At 33.6% G+C, this 23,940-nt stretch overlaps 2 long non-coding RNA genes across 2 annotated transcripts in view; both read right to left on the reverse strand.

Annotated features, from left to right (window-relative positions):
* Positions 1-23,940, reverse strand: part of LOC148943149 (uncharacterized) — a 389,369-nt gene that overhangs the window by 75,572 nt on the left and 289,857 nt on the right. The window lies entirely within an intron of this gene.
* LOC148943150 (uncharacterized) overlaps positions 1-23,940 on the reverse strand; it is a 28,100-nt gene that overhangs the window by 1,615 nt on the left and 2,545 nt on the right. Inside the window, exon 2 of the long non-coding RNA XR_016143114.1 lies at positions 4,975-5,041. This is a non-coding gene — a long non-coding RNA (uncharacterized LOC148943150). The remainder of the gene's footprint in view (positions 1-4,974; positions 5,042-23,940) is intronic.

Raw genomic sequence — 23,940 nt, forward strand, 5'->3', positions numbered from 1 at the left:
GGCCATGACCTATTAACGCCAACTCTAATGAGTTAGTTTATAACAGCCCCGACAGGAAGTCAAAATTTAGGAAGTCGAAAACTCGCTCGTTCTCTATGTTCTTCTTCCTTTCTTTTTGCTCTTTTCGTTCCTGTGCTTTCTTTTTTTCTGTATTTTTCACTTATTTCCAAATCCCTGCTCATCTATCTCTGAGCTCCTAGGCCTAAATCCATTAAAATTGGTTCAGTTTTCTTGCCGTATATCTTTTGTTGCAGAAATTCTACAGGAACGTACTGCTGTTGACTTTTTTCTACTGTGTCGCCCCGGCCCACCGCCAAGTGGAGAATACGGGTGAGTTATTTTTTCTTCTAATTTGAATAGTGGTGGCTGTGGTGGAACTCGCAATAGGTTGAGTGAGTTGGAGGAGAGACCCTTGAATTTATCACAGATTCTTTCATGCATTGATAGAGAGTTTATGATTATTTTATTAATAATTTACCCATGAGCAAATACCTTTCTCTAGGAATGATTATGAGTAAACCAACAAAGAAGTGTCTGAGAACAGCATTTCTAAATTGTTTTGGGCTTATGAGTAGTTTAGAAAACATTTCACTATTGCTTCCCGACCATAAGATTGATATTTTTGGTGCATGTGAAACATTTTTAAATGAGCAATCTTCTGAGCTAGCTCATATAAATGTGTATAAGTCGTTATTTAAAAATAGAATAGGTAGACAGAAAGGAGGGTTGGCTTTTTTGTAAATGATGGTATACCTGTAAGAGAAGTGAATGATTATGATTACCTTTATGAAGAAATGTCATTTGAATTTTTTGCTATTGAGCTAGATTTAATTCCTTCGAAAGTATTATGTTGCGTCCTATATAGGTCGCCGAGTTCGGCTGCTAAACAATTTGTAGAAAAGTTCGATGAACTTAGCTCGCTGATGACCCAAAGAAAGTGTAAGTTAATGATGTTGGCTGATTTTAATATTGATATTAGTAATGTACGTAGGGATGTGAATTCACTGCTTTCGAATAATGTTGCCGTTGACTTTGTAACGATTCGTATGTCCGCGAGTTTGCTTCCAACATGCCGGATCCCGACGAGAATCACGGAGTCGTCAGTGTCGTTAATTGACAATATTTTCACAAATTTAGAGACACTGGGCTGTAACGTTATAGTTGATGATACTTCTGACCCTTTTGCGATCCTGTGCGACCTTGAAACGGGCCCCTCCCCTAAACCCTCTTCATTGAGGTCAAGAAGACTGGACGCTGCTTCGATTGATAAACTGAAAAGTTTACTGTCCCAATTCGACCGGTCTCTCTGCTTAGAATGTGACGACGTGGACAAAGCTGCAGAATACTTCATCAACCAGTTTGAAATAGTACTTAATAAGGCATGTCCTTTATCAAGGAGGCAAGCTAGGCGTTATATTAAACCAAGGAAACCATGGATTACAGCTGGTGTTCTGTCCTCTATCCATACCAAAATAACCTCTTCAGGAAATTCATGGCAGGTCCTACGCATGAAAATCAGGCCAAATTTTGGCAGTACAGAAATTGTCTGACAAAGTTACTGCGACAAGCGAAGCAGTCATACTACTTTCATGAATTTCAAAATGCTGAAGGGTCCCCAAAAAAGACTTGGTTGATTATTAATGAATGCCTTGGGAAAAAGAAAATGAAAAACCTTCCGGAAGAGATATTATCGCCAAAAGACAAGAAAATTGTTAAAGGAAAGCGAAATGTTGTTGGTGTCCTAAATGAGCACTTCGCAAATATTGGTCACGTAACATCACTTGAGGCACCAACTCGAAGTTTACCCGATTCAGCATATTCTGCTTACATGCCGCCTCCATCGGATTGCTCTCTTTTCCTAACGCCGGTCTCAGCAGACGAATTACTGCAAGTTATATACCAACTGAAGAATGGGTCGTCGGAAGGTACGGATGCCTCGTCGACAAGCCGTCGAAAGTTATATATTTGAAATCAGCATTGAAATCTGATTCTTTTGATATATCTATTGGTATCAAAAACCCGTTTTCTAGAGTTTCGGTTACCATTGAGCCGGGTCGCTCCTTGCTTACAGTTCGTTACCACGAACTGTTTGATTTTTTTCCCCAGAGGCACTTCATATGGAAGGTGTTGTCGTAGAAACTTCAAAGGTGGATCATTCGATTGGAAATCGAGATTTCTAGTGCCCTTTTTAATAGTAGAAAATGATTGGAGGGCAACTAGCCCCCCCCCCCCCACGCTCACCATTCCCCCAAACACATCCAATCAAAATTTAGAGATAGCCATTCTGTTCAGCATAGTTGATTTCCAGATAGAAAATATATTTTTGAAGAGGACACTCCCCCACAACCCTCAGGGCAAGGGTTTTAAGTTATGCCCTGGGGGCTTATAAGGTTTTTACAGAATGCGTTGTCCCAGAAACTTTAAAACAGCCTCATTCGATTGGAAATTAAAGAGCTAGTGCCCTTTTTAATAGTCGAAAGTGATTGGAGTGTAACTAGCCTCCCCCCCCACACCCATCATTTCCCCCAAACACATCCAATTAAAATTTTCAGATAGCCATTTTGTTCACCATAGTTGATTTCCAGGTAGAAACAACATTTTTGAGGAGGACCCTCCCCGATAGCCCTCTGGTTAAGTGTTTTAAGTTATGCCCTGGGGGCATATAAAGTCTTTATAGAATGTGATGTCGTAGAAACTTCAAAACACGCTCATTAAATTGGAAATCAACGGGCTCATGCCCTTTGTAATTGTCAAAAGTGTTTGGGGGGATGGGCAACTAGCCCCCCCCCACGCTCACCATTCCCCCAAACACATCCAATCAAAATTTAGAGATAGCCATTCTGTTCAGCATAGTTGATTTCCAGATAGAAAATATATTTTTGAAGAGGACACTCCCCCACAACCCTCAGGTCAAGGGTTTTAAGTTATGCCCTGGGGGCATATAAGGTTTTTACAGAATGCGTTGTCCCAGAAACTTCAAAACAGGCTCATTCGATTGGAAATTAAAGAGCTAGTGCCCTTTTTAATAGTCGAAAGTGATTGGAGTGTAACTAGCCGCCCATCCACCCCCATCATTTCCCCCAAACACAACCAATTTAAATTTTCAGATAGCCATTTGGTTCAGCATAGTCGATTTCCAGATAGAAAATATATTTTTGAGGAGGCCACTCCCCCACAACCCTCCGGGCATGGGGTTTATGTTATGCCCTGGGGCATATAAGGTTTTTATAGAAGGCGCTGTAGTAGACACTTCAAAAAAGGCTCATTAGATTGGAAATTCAAATGAATAATGCCATTTTTAATAGTCGAAAGTGATTGGAGGGCAACTAGCCCCCCCATGCCCATCATTTCCCCAAACACATCCAATAACAATTTTGAGATAGCCCTTTTGTTCAGCGTAGTTGATTTTCAGATAGAAAACATTATTTTGAGGAGGTCAACCCCCCTCAAGCCCCAGGGCAAGGGTTTTAAGTTCTGACCTAGGGGCATAAAAGGTTCTTATAGATGTCGTGGTCGTAAAAACTTTAAAAAAGATTCATTATACTTAAACTTCAAAGGACATTTGCCCCTTTAAATAGTCTAAACTGATTGGAGGGCCCATAGCCCCCCCCTACGCCCACCGTTCCTCCAAACACATCCAATCAAAATTTTGAGATAGCCGTTTTAGTTCAGTGTAGTTGATTTCCAGATTGAAAATATATTTTTGAGGAGGACACTCCCCCACAACCCTCAGGACAAGGGTTTTAAGTTATGCCCTGGGGGCATATAAGGTTTTTATAGAAGGTGTTGTCGTAGAAACTTCAAAACAGGCTCATTCGTCTATTGCCAGTAAATGAAAACAAAGCAAAAAACAAAAACGAATATTTCGTCCGTATTTAACAAGGCGTCTTCAGCGTAGAGAAACAAATAAATGAAAACTAAAAAATGTACATAAAACTAAAATAGACCCACCTAAAAATATAATATACAATTACTTATTACTTGCAATTTGAAGCAACTTTCGTGAAACCACCTCACAAAAGTAACTGGATTAAATATTTTAAAATAACAAATGAACAAGGAATAAGCTATTGCGATATAATTTTATGCAATACTTTTGATGCTACTACCAAAAGCTTTGCATAATTTTGAACTAACCCCTGGGACATTTTGCAATACCTTATTTTTATTTTTAAATATGGGTTCATTTTTTTTAAACAGTATCATAAATAGGATCAATATTTATATTCCCAGTATCTCTATTAATTGATAAACCTGCAAAAAAATGTTTTTTTTTATTTCTAATGATTCAAGAGCCCATTGAATGAAACCTTTATCATTGGAAATGGCCGTTGCCTCCTCGAACTGCACAAAATTGTCAGAATTAAAAAATATATGTTCTGCTAAGGCTGAAGTAAAATTTTCTGGAGTTTTTGCAAATTTTAGAGCATTATCTATTGAATTCCGGTGCTCAATAAATCGTTCCGCAGATTGCTGGTGTGTTCGACCGATGTAAAATTTCTCGTAAGAGCAATGGATGATATAAACTCCATTTGACAAAATATTACGTGTTATATCTTCCAGAATTTAGAAAGTTACTCAATGGTCTGATAGATTTAAAACAAGTTGAAATATTATGTTTCACTAATGTTCGTTTGATTTTCTCCCAAAGAGTTGGTATATAAGCTGATAAAATGTATCTGTTGGGAATTGTAGGGTCCAAAAGTTGAGAATTTTCAAACAAAATTAAGACAAGAAAAATAATAAACATTTTACTTTTAGCACTTTCTATTTCTAGCGTTGGAGATTACTTTAGGAAACATTACTTTATTAAACAAAACTAAATATGAAAAATTTTAACATAAAAATTGTTTTTTTAATACATATACATTTTCTTTGGCGTGATCTTGAATGTTATTAGAATTTAAGTTTTAATTATTATGTAATTTTGTTTCATAAGTAATTTTAATTTTTTCATCATAAATAATAACTTACCCAATTTTTAGACTTTGACTCCAGAAATGTAATCGCAATCCAATCTTCGAAATTGTGCGTTTCCCTTCTAAAAAAAACAACTATGATACATAAAAACTATGAATATGATGATTTATTTATAACCCACATAAAATGGAAAATTACTGGAGTAATACAGAAAAGAAAGAAAGAAAAATTTCGTCTTAAATTTCGTTTCCCTAACAAAACCCTGAACATGATTTGAATGATTTGAATAAGACGGTGGATGACTCCAAGGGACCTTGAATGTTTATTGCCTACTACATATGCATGTTCTTTCCCTGCAAGATTCTCATCAACTACAAATCCAAGATATCTACTAGTTTTTACTTTATTTATAATATTACTAGCTACTTTTGATTTTAGATCAGTTTGAATGGGCTAAATTCTAGAAAATAATTCATAATTTTTCTTACTGCAATTCAGTGTTAAATACTTCGAATCGGCCCGTGAGATGAATTCAGATAAATAATATTTTAGGGATTTTATTTTTGTTTAGTTATTTATTTGTCATTTAGGTAGTGAATTTGTAGTGAATCAAAGGATAAACAACATTTAATTAGTAAACGTTTAAAGGTGGATCAACGTCATCGATTTAGGACAGCGCCGAAACTTCAAAAGCGTAATATATGTCCAACAAATCTCGACAAAATGAGGGTTAAAGTCGCTACTCATGTTTTCAGCCACTCAGTGTATGCTGGGATCATTTTTTACGTGAGTAAAGGTTTGTTACATCCGGAACAGCAAAGGTTGTAAATTTCTTTGATAAGCTGTTCGACTGCGTTAATTCTCTTGGATTTTTTAAAAAATGTATAGACGCCCAATTTGTAGGGAAAGCGCATCATTCCAGTTTTTGAAGTCGGCCAGTTCATTTTTAGGCAATTTAAAATTTGTTAATAGTGTTGAGAAAGATGTTGGGAAAACAATATATTGCATAGAGGGATGGCAGCTGACTATTTTTGCCATCCTCGGTCTATCAGAAGATTTGATGAAGCAGGGGTTTAAATATATTTGTACGAGGAGACTTAACCAGGATAGTCTAGAGCATTTCTACGGCTTACTACGCCGCTCTAGGGGTTTAAACGATAAGCCTACTACGGCGCAATTCTCCTGCCTTTACAAACAAGCAACGGGTAGACACTTTTCGAATTTTTCAAAGTCGACGGGGAATTGTGAAAATTTAGAATTAAAGTGAAACATTTTATCTTCATGGAAAATAATCACAATCATAGTATAACTTTTCCTATCTTCTACGGAAAAATTTAGAAGTGAACTTTAAATTTTTTATGTCTGGGTGAACTTAAAACTGAAGTAGAAGCTTTTAATTTTCCCTGGAGAAATTAGAATTGAATTGTGTTCTTTGGTAAAATTCAGAAGAGAACTTGAACTTTTCTATCTTCTATGAAAAATTTGGAATAGTATTTTAAATTTCTTCATCTCTTGGAGAAAAATCTGAACTGAAGTGGAAAATTTTTATATTATTTTGGGAAAAAAAATTGATCAATAACTTATTTCATTTTCATTGAGAAAATTCAGAATCGAAGTTGAACTTTTCTTCTTCCGGGAAAATATTTGGAACAGAACTTTAAATTTTTTCATCTCTTTGAGAAAATTCGGAACTGAATTTAAGAAAATTTAGAATTAAAGTGAAACTTTTTATCTTCATAGAAAATAATCACAATCATAGTATAACTTTTCATATCTTCTATGGACAAATTTAGAACTGAACTTTAAATTTTTTATGTCTTGGTGAACTTAAAACTGAAGTGGGAGCTTTTTATTTTCTCTGGAGAAATTAGAATTGAATTGTGTTTTTTGGTAAAATTCAGAAGAGAATTTGAACTTCTATATGTTCTAAGACAGATTTGGAATAGTATTTTAAATTTTTTCATCTGTTTGAGTAAAATCTGAATTGAAGTGGGAACTTTTTATAATATTTTGGGGAAATAGAATTAATCAGTAACTTATTTCATTTTCATTGAGAAAATTCAGAATCGAAATTGGACTTTTCTTCTTCCGGGAAAATATTTGGAACAGAACTTTAAATTGTTTCATCTCTTTGAGAAAAGTCGGAACTGAATTTAAGAAAATTTAGAATTAAAGTGAAACTTTTTATCTTCATAGAAAATAATCACAATCATAGTATAACTTTTACTATCTTCTATGGACAAATTTAGAACTGAACTTTAAATTTTTTATGTCTTGGTGAACTCAAAACTGAAGTGGAAGCTTTTTATTTTCTCTGGAGAAATTAGAATTGAATTGTGTTCTTTTGTAAAATTAAGAATAAAACTTGAACTTTTATATCTTCTTAGAAAGAATTGGTACAGTATTTTAAATTTTTTCATCTGTTTGAGTAAAATCTGAATTGAAGTGGGAACTTTTTATAATATTTTGGGGAAATGAATTGATCAGTAACTTATTTCATTCTCATTGAGAAAATTCAGATTCGAAGTTGAACTTTTATTCTTCCGGGAAAATATTTGGAACAGAAATTTAAATTTTTTCAACTCTTTGAGAAAAGTCGGAACTGAATTTAAGAAAATTTAGAATTAAAGTGAAACTTTTTATCTTCATGGAAAATAATCTCAATCATAGTATAACTTTTCCTATCTTCTACGGAAAAATTTAGAACTGAACATTAAATTTTTTATGTCTTGGTGAACTTAAAACTGAAGTGGAAGCTTTTTATTTTCTCTGGAGAAATTAGAATTGAATTGTGTTCTTTGGTAAAATTCAGAAGAGAACTTGAACTTTTCTATCTTCTATGAAAAATTTGGAACAGTATTTTAAATTTTTTCATCTCTTTGAGAAAAATCTGAACTGAAGTGAAAACTTTTTATATTATTTTGGGAACATAGAATTGATCAATAACCTATTTCATTTTCATTGAGAAAATTCAGAATCGAAGTTGAACTTTTCTTCTTCCGGGAAAATATTTGGAACAGAACTTTAATTTGTTTCATCTCTTTGAGAAAAGTCGGAACTGAATTTAAGAAAATTTAGAATTAAAGTGAAACTTTTTATCTTCATAGAAAATAATCACAATCATAGTATAACTTTTCCTATCTTATATGGACAAATTTAGAACTGAACTTCAAATTTTTTATGTTTTGGTGAACTTAAAACTGAAGTGGAAGCTTTTTATTTTCTCTGGAGAAATTAGAATTGAATTGTTTTCTTTTGTAAAATTCAGAAGAAAACTTGAACTTCTCTATGTTCTTAGAAAAAATTAGTAAAGTATTTAAAATTTTTTCATCTCTTTGAGAAAAATCTGAATTGAAGTGGGAACTTTTTATAATATTTTGGGGAAATAGAATTGATCAGTAACTTATTTCATTCTCATTGAGAAAATTCAGAATCGAAGTTGAACTTTTGTTCTTCCGGGACAATATTTGGAACAGAAATTTAAATTTTTTCAATTCTTTGAGAAAAGTCGGAACTGAATTTAAGAAAATTTAGAATTAAAGTGAAACTTTTTATCTTCATAGAAAATAATCACAATCATAGTATAAATTTTCCTATCTTCTACGTAAAAATTTAGAACTGAACTTTAAATTTTTTATTTATTTGTGAACTTAAAACTGAAGTGGAATCTTTTTATTTTCTCTGGAGAAATTAGAATTGAATTATGTTCTTTGGTAAAATTCAGAAGAGAACTTGAATATTCACGATAAAAGTATAACTTTTCCTATCTTCTATGAAAAATTTGGAACAGAACTTGAAATTTTTTCATCTCTTTGTGAAAAGTCGGAACTGAATTTAAGAAAATTTAGAATTAAAGTGAAACTTTTTATCTTCATGGAAAATAATCACAATCATAGTATAACTTTTCCTATCTTCTACGGAAAAATTTAGAATTGAACTTTAAATTTTTTATGTCTGGGTGAACTTAAAACTGAAGTAGAAGCTTTTAATTTTCCCTGGAGAAATTAGAATTGAATTGTGTTCTTTGGTAAAATTCAGAAGAGAACTTGAACTTTTCTATCTTCTATGAAAAATTTGGAATAGTATTTTAAATTTCTTCATCTCTTGGAGAAAAATCTGAACTGAAGTGGAAAATTTTTATATTATTTTGGGAAAAAAAATTGATCAATAACTTATTTCATTTTCATTGAGAAAATTCAGAATCGAAGTTGAACTTTTCTTCTTCCGGGAAAATATTTGGAACAGAACTTTAAATTTTTTCATCTCTTTGAGAAAAGTCGGAACTGAATTTAAGAAAATTTAGAATTAAAGTGAAACTTTTTATCTTCATAGAAAATAATCACAATCATAGTATAACTTTTCATATCTTCTATGGACAAATTTAGAACTGAACTTTAAATTTTTTATGTCTTGGTGAACTCAAAACTGAAGTGGAAGCTTTTTATTTTCTCTGGAGAAATTAGAATTGAATTGTGTTCTATGGTAAAATTCAGAAGAGAACTTGAATATTCACGATCAAAATATAACTTTTCCTATCTTCTATGAAAAATTTGGAACAGAACTTTAAATTTTTTCATCTCTTTGTGAAAAGTCGGAACTGAATTTAAGAAAATTTAGAATTAAAGTGAAACTTTTTATCTTCATGGAAAATAATCAGAATCATAGTATAACTTTTCCTATCTTCTACGGAAAAATTTAGAAGTGAACTTTAAATTTTTATGTCTGGGTGAACTTAAAACTGAAGTAAAAGCTTTTAATTATCCCTGGAGAAATTAGAATTGAATTGTGTTCTTTGGTAAAATTCAGAAGAGAACTTGAACTTTTCTATCTTCTATGAAAAATTTGGAATAGTATTTTAAATTTCTTCATCTCTTGGAGAAAAATCTGAACTGAAGTGGAAAATTTTTATATTATTTTGGGAAAAAAAATTGATCAATAACTTATTTCATTTTCATTGAGAAAATTCAGAATGGAAGTTGAACTTTTCTTCTTCCGGGAAAATATCTGGAACAGAACTTTAAATTTTTTATGTCTTGGTGAACTTAAAACTGAAGTGGACGCTTTTTATTTTTTCTGGATATATTAGACTTGAATTGTGTTCTTTGGTAAAATTCAGAAGATAACTTGAACTTTTCTATCTTCTATGAAAAATTTGGAAGAGTATTTAAATTTTTTTCATCTCTTTGAGAAAATCTGAATTGAAGTGGAAACTGTTTATATTATTTTTGGAAAATAGAATTGATCTATAACATTTCATTTTCATTGAGAAAATTCAGTATCGAAGTTGAACTTTTATTCTTCCGGGAAAATATTTGGAACAGAAATTTAAATTTTTTCAATTCTTTGAGAAAAGTCGGAACTGAATTTAAGAAAATTTAGAATTAAAGTGAAACTTTTTATTTTCATAGAAAATAATCACAATCATAGTATAACTTTTCCTATCTTCTACGGAAAAATTTAGAACTGAACTTTAAATTTTTTATGTCTTGGTGAACTTAAAACTGAAGTGGAAGCTTTTATTTTCTCTGGAGAAATTAGAATTGAATTGTGTTCTTTGGTAAAATTCAGAAAAGAACTTGAATATTCACGATTAAAGTATAGCTTTTCCTATCTTCTATGAAAAATTTGGAACAGAACTTTAAATTTTTTCATCTCTATGTGAAAAGTCGGAACTGAATTTAAGAAAATTTAGAATTAAAGTGAAACATTTTATCTTCATGGAAAATAATCATAATCATAGTATAACTTTTCCTATCTTCTAAGGAAAAAATTAGAACTGAACTTTAAATTTTTTATGTCTTGGTGAACTTAAAACTGAAGTGGAAGCTTTTAATTTTCTCTGGAGAAATTAGAATTGAATTGTGTTCTTTGGTAAAATTCAGAAGAGAACTTGAACTTTTCTATCTTCTATGAAAAATTTGGAACAGCATTTTAAATTTTTTCATCTCTTTGAGAAAAATCTGAACTGAAGTGAAAAATTTTTATATTATTTTGGGGAAATAGAATTGATCAATAACCTATTTCATTTTCATTGAGAAAATTCAGAATCGAAGTTGAACTTTTCTTCTTCCGGGAAAATATTTGGAACAGAACTTTAAATTTTTTAATCTCTTTGAGAAAAGTCCGAACTGAATTTAAGAAAATTTAGAATTAAAGTGAAACTTTTTATCTTCATAGAAAATAATCACAATCATAGTATAACTTTTCCTATCTTCTACGGAAAAAATTTAGAACTGAACTTTAAATTTTTTATGTCTTGGTGAACTTAAAACTGAAGTGGAAGCTTTTTATTTTCTCTGGAGAAATTAGAATTGAATTATGTCCTTTGGTAAAATTCAGAAGAGAACTTGAATATTCACGATCAAAGTATAACTTTTCCTATCTTCTATGAAAAATTTGGAACAGAACTTAAAATTTTTTCATCTCTTTGAGAAAAGTCGGAACTGAATTTAAGAAAATTTAGAATTAAAGTTAAACTTTTTATCTTCATGGAAAATAATCACAATCATAGTATAACTCTTCCTATCTTCTACGGAAAAATTTAGAAGTGAACTTTAAATTTTTCATGTCTTGGTGAACTTAAAACTGACGTGGAAGCTTTTTATTTTCTCCGGTGAAATTATAATTGAATTGTGTTCTTTGGTAAAATTCAGAAGAGAACTTAAACTTTTCTATCTTCTATGAAAAATTTGGAACAGTATTTTAAATTTTTTCATCTCTTTGAGAAAAATCTGAACTGAAGTGGAAAATTTTTATATTATTTTGGTAAAATAGAATTGATCAATAACCTATTTCATTTTCATTTTCAAAATTATTTTAAAAAAATGGGGGAGGGGGAGGGTAGGGGGGCTTCGGGGTCTGGGGGTCTTTGGGAGTTCGAGGGGCATTAGGGGGACCGGGGGCCTTTGGGGGCCCGGGGGTTCTTTCGGGGTTGGGGTAGGGGGGTCGGGGGCCATTGGGGTTGGGGGATTGTTGGGGTAGGGGACCTCACATGACTGTTCAAATGGAACTTGTGTATTATAACGACCACTGAGTTTCACCATCAAATCCTCTTCTAAATCATCTTCTAAAATCATTTTCTAAAATGCATCAAACTGTTTCTCTCAAATCATCTTCTAAAATGTCTCAAAACGGTTTCGCCCAAATAATCTCTAAACGTAATTTCTGCGTGTTCCTTTGTTTTGACATCCCTGCGCTGTCAAATTTGAAATTCCTAGGAAACCCTTTCCCGCGTTAATCTCTTCATCTCATAAATGTTCCCGCGTTAATCTCTTCTTCGCCCAAATAATTCCCTAAAATGCCTAAAACGGTTTCACCCAAATAATCCCTAAACGTAATTTCTGCGTGTTCCTTTGGTTTTGGCATCATTGCGCTGTCACATTTGAAATTCCTAGGAAACTCTTTCCCGTGTTAATCTCTTCATCTCATAAATGTTCCTAGCTACACTATTAAGGTTTCGTTAGAATATCAATTTATCTCTCTGACTTAAAGATCAGTGAAGCCGTATTTAAAAATAGAATTTCTCTCTCTTTAGACTCCCGCATAATTCCAAGATAACAAGAGATGTCATTTCTATTTCCTGACACTAAAGATCAACGAAGGCTTATTTAAAAAAAGAATATTAATTTTTCTCTCTGACCTAAAGAGCGTTTATACCTCAAACGTAAGATCAAAGAAGCCTTAGTTGTTCCTTTATCACCCTTTTCGTAAATCAATAATTCCCCGAATGATTAGGTAAATAAAGTTTTCAAAAATTATCTCCCCTTTTGTGAATCAATATTTACCCTCGATTACGTAAATCAATTTTATCAAAACCTTGAATATATATCAAAGTGCAGAAACATCCTGTTTTTTCATCCTCAGTGACAAAAACCATAAATTATGTACTGTCAGCGTTACACTAAATTGTAGATGGCAGCAGGGGTGAATCGTGGGAGTACTAGGGTCCTCTCTACTACAATATATTGCTCTTTTTAGACCAGGGCACTTTTTATAGAAAGAAATGTCATAGGAACTTCAAAAGAGCTCATTGAGGGCAACCACCTTCCCCGCCCCAACGTCAATCACTTCCCCAAACACATCCAATCAAAATTTTGCGGTAGCCATTTTGTTCAGTGTAGATTTAACGTCCGGAAATTAAGACTTTAAGAATGATACCCCCCCCCCCCACAACCCTCAGAGCAAGGGTGGTAAGTTATGCCCTGTGGGGATATAAGATTTTTTAAAGAAATGGTGGTAGTATAAACCTCACAGGTAGTTCATTTGATTGGTAATCAGAAGTTCTAATGGCCTTTTTAACAGTCAATAGTGATTGGAGGTCATGCAGCCCCCCCCCCTACACCAATGATTTTCCCAGACATATTCCATCCTAATTTTTGAAATAGTTATTTTTTTCAGTGTAGTTGAAAGGTCCATAAATTGTTTCTTTGAAGATAACCCCCCCCCCATATAGCCCTCAGGTCAAGGGTTGTAAGTTACGCCCTGGGGGCATATAACGTTTTTATAGAAATGTTATAATAGCTAGAAAGGTTATTTTATTCCATTAAATTAGTGTAGATAGAAAGCATAATTATCCCGAAGAGTTCTTACAATATGATAATAACTTAGTCTTAAAGTAGTAGTAGTATAGTCCAAACCACATAAAACATTATCATGGGAAATATAAATGTTATAAGTGTTAGAAGTAGAAATAAAAAATAAAAATAAAATAAAAATTGTGTAGAAGCTAGACTGTAACCATAAAGAATCTTAGTCCAGTAGAGGAAACTTAGAACAAAAAACATAGTAAAATGACAAAAGTAATACTAAGATAAAAACAAAAAGAATTAGTCAGGAGTGCTTACGTAAAAGTATAAAGTATTATAATATTGATAAAAATTATGTAAGACAAATAATAAATAAATTTCAAAATATTTCAAAACCTAAGGGAAAGCAAGTCCTAATGATAAGGTCAGCATTAAACATGGGAAGGGTAATATGTACCGTGAGAAGAAAATAAAATAACTTAAAATATAAGAAACTTATTTCCTGCTGAAAATACTTCCGAGATAAGTTAAACTACCCTTCATTGCGTTTAAATCCCATTCCAAACTTTCGTCAAAATTAATAACAGGGAAAGAAAAACCACCTTTATTCTCAGTTATCTATTTAAAACACCAAGTAAAAAAATGATTAATATTCACATATTTCAAGCATACTTTATTGTACTTTGTAAAAATTCATACTTTTTGTTTTACAAACCAAAAGAGACATAAGCGTTTCCCAAGTATTCTCGACAAATTTCAAAAGTGGGTTGATTTGCAGTACAAAGCAAGCGTGCTCTATTGAAATCAGAAACCAGACGGATTTGAATTTCGCGAAATGTACTTGACAAAAATTGCGGGACATTTGTTTTAAACAAAGTTTGAAGTTCTCACGGGAAATTGAGGGTTTAATGATCAAAATATTGAGAAAAAATTATTGGACTATCGGACAGCATAATAATCTTATTTTGTCAGCAAAAGAAGAAGGTGGGGGGTATTCCAAGAGGAGTTGGACCAATCGTTAAATAGTTGTTATTGCTCAGAAGAAAAACCCGTATTATATCTTAGTGAAAAAGTGTTTTTGGTTATCTTTATGAATATAAAGATCATTGAGGAAAGATCATTCTGTCTGTACGATTGAATTGAAGTTTTATCTATATTCGTACACTGCTGTATACTTAAATGTAAGTCTCAATATATCTATTAATTTCTTGTTTGCGTTTTTTTCTTTCATAGATGTCTGTATCTCGCTAAGTAGTAGGCAACTAGTTTGAATGTCTCCAGCAACGCTCTCATTGGGAACTTAATCTTCATGCAACGTTAAAGGAACTTGGCAAAGAGATGACCCTGGGAGATATGGCTACGCCTCTAGACTAGGAATTCTTCAACAGTAACTTCAAGAGTCAACCCTTTTCCCCCATTGTATTTGGCACAATGTTTAGTCCGAATAACCAAATAATTTACCCCCACGATAAATAATAAAAAATACCCCCATTATAAGTGGCGCGGTCGGTAAACTTGGAGGAAAAGACGAGAACTAGTTATACTACAAATTTATTTTTCTATTTTAATAAATCCATTGAAAGATACAGAATTATCTGAAAGAATGTTTAGGCCGAGAACCCCTAAGCTATTAAGAGGGACAACCTTTTAGTATATCTCACTAGGAGATAGATATTCCTCACCTGACTAAGTTAAGTCCAAAGATTCAATATGTTGTGTTTGTGTAATTTTATAACGTTCATTTAACTTTAAAGAAAAAACTGCCAACATGTCAGAAGAATTAAGTGAACTATTAATTGCGCAAAAACTAGTCGCGAAAAATTTGGAAATAACCAAAGCTCTTCCTCATTATGACAGATTATCAGATACAGACGAGTTCAATATCCAATTGGCCCAATTTGTAGAGATAACTAAAACGGAGCTAAAATCACTGGTAAGCATGTTACTCCTAAGATTGAGAAGGCGGGCTTTAACCTTCCTAAAACAAATTGAAAATACTGTAGGGAATGATAACAGTCTCACAAAAAATTCGGTAGACAAATTACTAACAGCGTTCCGGAGACAGCTTTATTGAATCTGTCTTAACAAATAAATTAAGATTTATTGATGTGTTCAACAAATAAATTAAAACACATCACAATATGCTTTGATCAAACACAGAATGTGATAGAATATGTACAGTGTAAGGGTTTCAGTCGAAGCAAAATTTATAGGGAGAGTTATATGAGAAAATTATACTACATGCCTTCTTACAAGGGCTTACCCCAAAATTATATCGAATGATAATATCTAAAAATATTCAAACATTAGACTTGGCAGTCCAGGAGGTGGAAAAAATGATCAAAATTGACACGATTGTGGCAAATCACAATAAGTCAAGAATAAATAGTGTAGGCCAATCAACCGCAAGACGGTCAAGCGAGATTTCCCCTGCTTTCTTTTCAAGAGATAATTCCCCAGTACAACAGAAAAGTAGAACACAAGAACCCGCTAGGCAGAGAACTGTACGCTTTCAGCCTACTAAACCAATTAATTATGGAAATAGTTCAACAGTAATAAGATACTATAGGTGTAATCGTCCCGGACATATCGGAAAAGAGTGCCGTTCTAGGAACAATTACGGCCCGACAGCACCAAGTGATGACAACCGTTTTTTCGGGAGAACAAATTTAAATTCCAATGGGTCAGGAGGTTATAGGCTTGGAGGATTACGCCTGCCATTACCCCACAATGCCTACCAACAGAGTTTGTATACACCAAACCGGCAAATGTACACGAACCCTCCCCCCAACAGACAGAATAACTATCGGTTCCCAAACTCAAATACTCAACAAAACCAGTATAGTGCAAGAATGGTATATCCTGGGAGATTTAATAGGAATACAGAAAATTTGCCAACGGGAAATGATAATTTTCCGATGGCGCGAAATGAACAAACGTTGCGAGCACCGACGGCATTCGCAAGAAATCCCAACCCCCGTAATAATACATGACAGAATCGGCAGACAAATGTCAATCAGTTAGCTGGTGAGGTGCTTACGGAATCTCTATTACAAGAACCAACATATGAAATAAACCCACAGAGAAACGCATCAGGCCCCCTAGAAGAATAGAAAGGACCAAGAAGGGAGCCAGAAATTTTTATACGTCCTACTTAATAATAGTACCGTCTTTTAGTGATAATAATAACATGTTACCTATATTCAATGATTTTTGTGTGGCAAATATTTATTTTAAAGCACTAGTAGATTCTGGCGCGACAGTTAACATAATAAACTCATGCATAATCAATAACTTACCCTCGTATATTAAACGACGGAAGAATTTTAATAATCCCAATTTAACTAGTGTAACAGGGCATAAATTGGATGCAAAATTTTCAATTCGGCTCGATGTGAAAAAGGATAATAGAATTTTTCCGACCAACTTTATAATATACAGGTATTTTCCATACGAAGGCATTATAGGCGCTAATTTTTTAAAGTCAAATAAAGTACTATTAGACGTACCGAATGAAAGGCTCGTATACCCGGCAAATTCTTCTCCCCGACGGATAGAGGAAGAGGATGCAACAGTGAACGGAATACAATCTTTTGTACCTCATTTCTCGACACGTAGAGAACATTGTATCGCCAGAAATTTGCCCTCCTCCCAGAAAAAGGAAGTAAAGAAAAAATCATGCGAGTTATTATGGAATTTTAAAGATTTTTTTTCCGCATCTGAAGATGACATCGGACTAATACCGTTTTATGAACATTCAATTCTAACGACCGGTAATCCTGACGCAGAACAGCCATATCGTATACCTTACAAGCATAAGGAATGGTTAAAAAATAAAATTCATGAATTAGAAAAAAATAATATTATACGCCCCAGTATAAGTCTGTATTCAGCACCTGTCATCTTAGTTCCAAAACAAAATGATGACCAAAGACTTGTAGTAGACTATAGAGCCCTTAATAAGCAAGAAGTTAGTGTTAAATTTCCTTTACTAAGAATAGACGAAATTCAGGACTCTATCTCAAGTAAAAACAAAATTTTCCTTTCCTTAGATCTTACCCAAGGCTATCACCAAGTAAAGATTGCGGAGACAGACAGTCTATAAAACTGTGTTTTCTACAACTGAATGCGGTTCCAATGAATACTTAAGAGAACCTTTTGGACTAAAGACAGGTTCAAGGGCGATATGTAGACCCTTATTTCACCTATTAAGAGGATTAAAGAATATTATTCACTTCGTTGACGATGTGATATGCGTAGGCAAAAATGCAGAATATAATTGAACAATATTAGCCCAAGTCACTGACAAATTCAGAAAAGGCAACTTTAAATATCGGCCAGAAAAGTTGAATTTACTTCAACCTAGAATAAAAATTTTTGGATCAGCTGGAACCCAAGGTCAAATATTTCCTGAATCCGACAAGATAAAATATGTAGAGAATGAAGGACTGCGGGTCTGTTAGAAATTAAAGCTAAAACAGCTTTCACACGCTTTGTGTGTATTTTCTATTTTAGTAGTTGTTATTCTCTTTGGGTGTGAAGTACCTTTGGTTATCATCTTGCTACTTTATACAATTAGCTGGCCTTGGTAGTTTTGAACCGGTGCGTTGTATCATTTTTGTCATTATAGCTGAAGCTGTTGCTGTAACTATTGATCTTTGTTTGGAGTATCGAAATCTGATCTGGATTTCGATTGATGATCTTGATCTGACAAATGGGGCCTTTTTTTGAAGCTATACTTCAGGAGTACCCGAATCGTATCATTTCGAAAATCTTCCTGTTGGTGACTGTAACATATGTGTGCCCAATGGATTTCATATACAAATTAGATTTTATTTACAAAATTTGTTGTGATTAGTGTGATTTACTATTGTACTGATCTATTTTTGATCTACAAGTCAGACGGACATAAAGAGCACATACCATTACCAAAAAATGAGCTGACAACGAAGATTGAAGACTTGGCTGTGTCTTTTGACTTCCCTTCTACTAAGTTTTATCTGGATGGTCCACATATTCCTGGTGGGTTTAGTACTATACGGTCTAATGGACAAGTCCTCTTATTCAGGTTTCAGATTTTTGGAGAATACCCCACTATGTGCCTGTTTAGTTTTATTAAAAACATGCTTCTTGATTCCTTTCGACATCGTTACTAGATATGGACTATCTTGGTTGTCTCAGCAACGCGAATCTAGTGCAGATGCATATGCTTTAAATCTAGGATATGCCGATCCATTAATATCATCATTGTTGAAGTTCGATCCATTGGAATTTCCGATCTATGGTTGGCTGTATCACAGCTGCAATGACAGACATCCGTCTAAACTTAAGAGAATAAGTGATATTAAAATTTTTGAGAGACGCGGCTTGTTTACTGAATAACCGTGATGAGTGCTGGTGTTTTTTTAGATTATCCCGTGCGTCATTATTGATTCTGCTTTTCCGCGTGGTGATATTTGAGAATCTGCTAGTTTGTCCTTTTAGATCTTTGGTTATTTACAATGCATTACCTGACAACGTATTATGACTGGGTACGGAGTTCCAACTGATGGAGAGGGAATTTGCCAAAGAAGTCGAAAACAAATTTATTATTTTAGGTCAGGTAGATGATTTGTGGATATTTTGAAAACGATTATTTAAGATCTAAACAGTCAATTACCTGCCCTTATTTGGTAGTAACAGTTTGAACAGAAAACGCTTCACGCTCTACCTAATCGAAAAGGGTACATCTCAAATCTACTCAAATTCGATATTCTTTTTTTTCTGTTTGCACATTTAAAACTCTATCTTAGCTTCCCCACCAATCGGCTTTAAACGATCATTTCTATTAAATAAATAATTAATCCTAATGAATTTATTCTATATAATCTATTTTATACTATTATTGTATTTGATAAAATCATTTAAATCTAATATAAATATATTCAATTCGATAAAATAGTTTACTTAAAATCCATTAATCAAATTAAACTACTGAAGCTGCTAATTTTGAAATCGGAGCAAAATCATTTTCCACAATAATGAAATGTTCAGGGCGGCACCCCATTTTCGTTGCCATGTTGAACCGTGTAAATAAATTATTACTACTGCTACTACTAACAACTCACCGCAACACCATACTGCCTGAGGCCAAAAAAACTAAGCAAGCTCCATCTCCATCCAAGTCTATTCAAAACCTCCCTCTTTACAACCTCCCAGGAAGTTCTCATTTCTCTTAAATCTTTCTTTACGATATCCTCTCGCCCAAATCACGAACGACCTGTTTTCCGTTTAGCTCTAGACGGTTATCCGAAAAGGACAAAATTTGGCAATCTGTCATCCTTTATCTGCAGAACGTACCCTAGTACTATCAACCGTTCTCTCATTATAGCCCTAGAAAGTGGCATCCAGCCACACTTTTCGCACAGCTGACTGTTTGAAATACGGCCACTTGATATTTTTTCAAGAACGCACTGTCTTTCTATGATGAAATAAATGATGTAATGGAATCAATTTTCAAAAACACCAAAATTTTCCAATTAAAGTTACCCAAATAAAATAACATCACCCAAAATATGAACCTGAAAATTCAAGTAACCTACAGATCGAGCAAGTCTCAAGCGTTCAATTTAAAATAGTAAAACAAATGTATTTAATTCAAACATAAATTGTATGATTATTTCCTACATAAAGTGTATGAAATAGAGCTAACTCCATGTTGCAAAAGTATGCAATAAATGCCAGTCTGACCAAATCTTATATGACAGGTGACTAACAATGTAATTTAAATCTTAAGAGCTTAAACTTTCAAGATACCAAGAGATGGTAGAATTTATTATACAAAAAAATAGTCGCTCGAGATACCAAATAGTTTTGTGTAATCTAATTGCATTATTCTGAAAACTAAGTTTAGAACTAAGTATCTCAATGTAACTAAATCATATTGTCCCTTAACAACTTTCACAGAAATAAATTATAAGTCTTCTGGAAACTAAGTGACACCTCGCCAGCAAAAAATTACAATGTAAAACTTTGTTTTGTTAAGAAAAATTCCAAAGTGATATCTTAAAGTTATAAATCGTAATTAAACTCAACTAGCCCATGTGTATATACCTATCCAATAGAAATATAGGACATATAGTTGAACCAATAAAATCAGCGTAATGTACTTTTTAGTAACGCCCGAACGTAACCTCTGGCGAAATTTGAGAGAGTAGATAGTTGGGACTTAGCAATTTTTGCGCCAGTCTTTGAGGAGTCTATTGCCAGTTTAGAAGCAGTCGAGTCTTTGAGGAGTCTATTGCCAGTTTAGAAGCAGTCGAGTCTAGGAGAGTCTACGATGAGTTTTAGGTGATCAGTCTAATGTGAGTTTATTTGCAGTCTATTTGGAATGTACTTTTGAGAATATTTATTATCAGTGAATTAACTTTTGATAACAAACTTATATTAGTGCATATGACTGTGAAATAATTTCTATATTGCCGACAAGCTCTGTACCGATTATGTGAGTAAAAAATAAATTCATTACTTTCTTATTTTATTCTCTCTATGTTAGTATTTCTCAAGATAGTTAGTCCTTGTGACTCCACTCGCTCTCAAGGGAACCTGAAACCCTACAATCTGATTTCGACTCAGTATAGCCGTTAATACAAGCTCCCCATTTGAACCGCTAATTTAAGCTCCCCACACACGAAGTTGCGCCTCCACTCAGGCATACTACTCGCGAACCGTCAACTAAGAGTTTAACTGAAAATACCCATTGAAATAATTAATTGAAATTTCCTACATGAGGAATCAACGGAAAATATAAGAACAAATTTTTTTTTATTGAAAACCCCCCCATTAGAATTGGCGTGGCCTGTTTAAAGGAGCAAAACACAAGGACAAAATCTTCTACAAAAAAAAGATTATTGAGAAATATTACGCATAGGGAAAGTGCAATATTTTTGTGCATGCTTTGAAGTGCAATATTTTGTGCGTGCTTTGAAGTGCAATATTTTGTTAGGCCTAAGTCCCCTTAAAATAGTAACAAAAAAATATAATTTGGAGGTATCGAATTTGAATAATATAAAAAAATAAAACCAGTGCCGAATTTTAACTTATTTTAAAAAAACGAATCAATATGTCGTTAGATCCAAACGAACAATTATTAAACAAAAACTTATTGCCAAAACAGTGGTACGTTTAGATGAATGGTACGTTTTGTACCCACGAACACGGCAAACTACGCAAATAAACCCCCAATTATATATTATGCATGTAATAAACAAGGACATATCGCCAGGGAATGCCGTACGAGAAACAACTATACACCAGCAACCCCCAGTTTTAATAACCGTTTGTTCGGGAGAACAAACTTAAATGCCAATGGGTCAGGAAATTATAGAAATAACTCCCCACGTCTCCCATCGTTCCGCAACCCCTACCAACAAGTATTTGCGTATTCAAATCCTTCCCCCAACCAACAAAACAATTATCGGTTCCCCAACCTAAATACGCGACAAAATATGCATCAATTCAATTCACGGACAGTGTATCCAACTAGATTTAACAGGAATACGGGCGATGACAGAAGATATTTTCCAACGGGAAACGAAAGAAATTTTTCATCAATACATAATGAACAAATGCCGCGAGCCGTCGGCACACGAAATTCTAACCCATGCAATAATACGTGGCAGCCAAGACAATCAGATGTCAATTAACTTGGAACCTCCCTAATAGGTGAAATTCCCACTGAACCACAATATCCAACGCTAACCTATCAAATAAAAGCACAGGGAAACGAATTAGGACCGCAAGAAAATTAACCGGGACCCTGGAGGCCAGTATTTTTTATAGGTTCCTCCCAGTGGTTGTACCTTCTTTAAGTGACAATAATGATATATTGCCTATATTAAATGATTTTGGTGTTGCAAATATTTATTTCAAAGCGTTAATAGATTCCGGTGCATCAGTTAACATAATAAACTCGAATGTATTTAATAAAATACCAGTATATATTAAGCGATGGAAAATTTTTAGTATTCCCAATTTAACTAGTGTCACAGGACATAGACAGGAAGCAATAGGCTCGATACGCCTAGATGTGATAAAAGATAATAGAATCTTTCCTAAAAACTTCATAATATGGAAGAATTTTCCATATGAGGCTATAATTAGTGCTAATATCCTGAAATATAATAAGGTATTATTAGACATATCAAATACCAGACTCTTTTATCCATACAATTCTATTCTCCAATGTTCGGAGAGAGGGGAAGCAACAGCGAATATAAAAATGTCTTTTGTGCACCATCTATCGTCCTGTTGGAAAAAATCAAGAAGCAAATGGATCGAGTCAATAAAAACAAAAATAGGGACAATGCCGGTGTATAGCCAAACGAAAATAAATAAAATAGCTGAATTATGGAACGAGATAATAAGCCTCGGTACTGTCCCCTTACAGCCAACCCCACAAGCGGAAGATTTGACGCAACCAAGCGCCAATCTTGACTTAATAGAAAATGACTCGGAAGCAAAATACTATGGATTCGCGGTGCGTAAAACAAAAATCTCCCCAAAAACGATGCAAAGAATTCAAATCTCCCATCTGATCACCCCCGTAAATGACAATTCTGAAATTTAGAGTGCATCCCCGTGTAAAGAAATCCCCGAGAATCTGATTTGTGAAGAGCAGATCATTTTATACGAAAAAGGAGAAGGTTTTATTTGGTTGACTAACACACATGAAAATGATACGATTACATTAAAAAAGGGAACATGCCTCGTTGAAATACAAGTGATTTCCGAGTGCAAGCTGAATGAGTGGAAAAACTCCAAGAAAACATTATTTAATAGTATTGGTGTTAGCAATCCAAAGAATAGGTACCCACTAACAAGATCCCAATTTTTGGAAAAATTTAAATTAAACCATATCCAAAAACGCAATTAAAAGAAAAATTATGTGAATTGCTCTGGAATTTTAGAGATATATTTTCTACATGTGAAGAAGACATTGGATTGATACCGTTCTATGAACATTATATCCAAACTACAGGGCTGCCTGTAGTTAAACAACCCTATCGCATCCCTCATCCCCACAAAAATTAGTTAAAAAATAAAATCCGCGAATTAGAAAGAAACAATATTATACGGCCAAGTATAAACCCGTATTCAGCCCCTGTTATACTAATGCCAAAAAATAACAAGGACCTTAGACTTGTAGTAGACTATAGAGCCTTAAATAAGCAGGTAGTTGAAGACAAATTTCCTTTGCCCCGAATTGATGAAATCCTAGACTCCATCTCAACCAAAAATAAAATTTTTACATCTCTCGACCTCACACAAGGTTATCATCAGGTTAAGATAGCAGACAATGACGTTTATAAAACGGCCTTTTCGACGACGGAATGTGGTTCTTATGAATATTTAAGAGTACCCTTCGGACTCAAAACTAGTTCAAGTGCATTATGTAGACCTCTGTTACACTTATTACGAGGTATAGAAAATATTATCCACTTTTTGGATGATGTGA

The sequence above is a fragment of the Artemia sp. Qi Xiang Cuo genome, chromosome 16 (genome assembly GCF_049724085.1).
Source record: "Artemia sp. Qi Xiang Cuo chromosome 16, ASM4972408v1, whole genome shotgun sequence".
Classification (NCBI taxonomy): Eukaryota; Metazoa; Arthropoda; class Branchiopoda; order Anostraca; family Artemiidae; genus Artemia; species Artemia sp. Qi Xiang Cuo.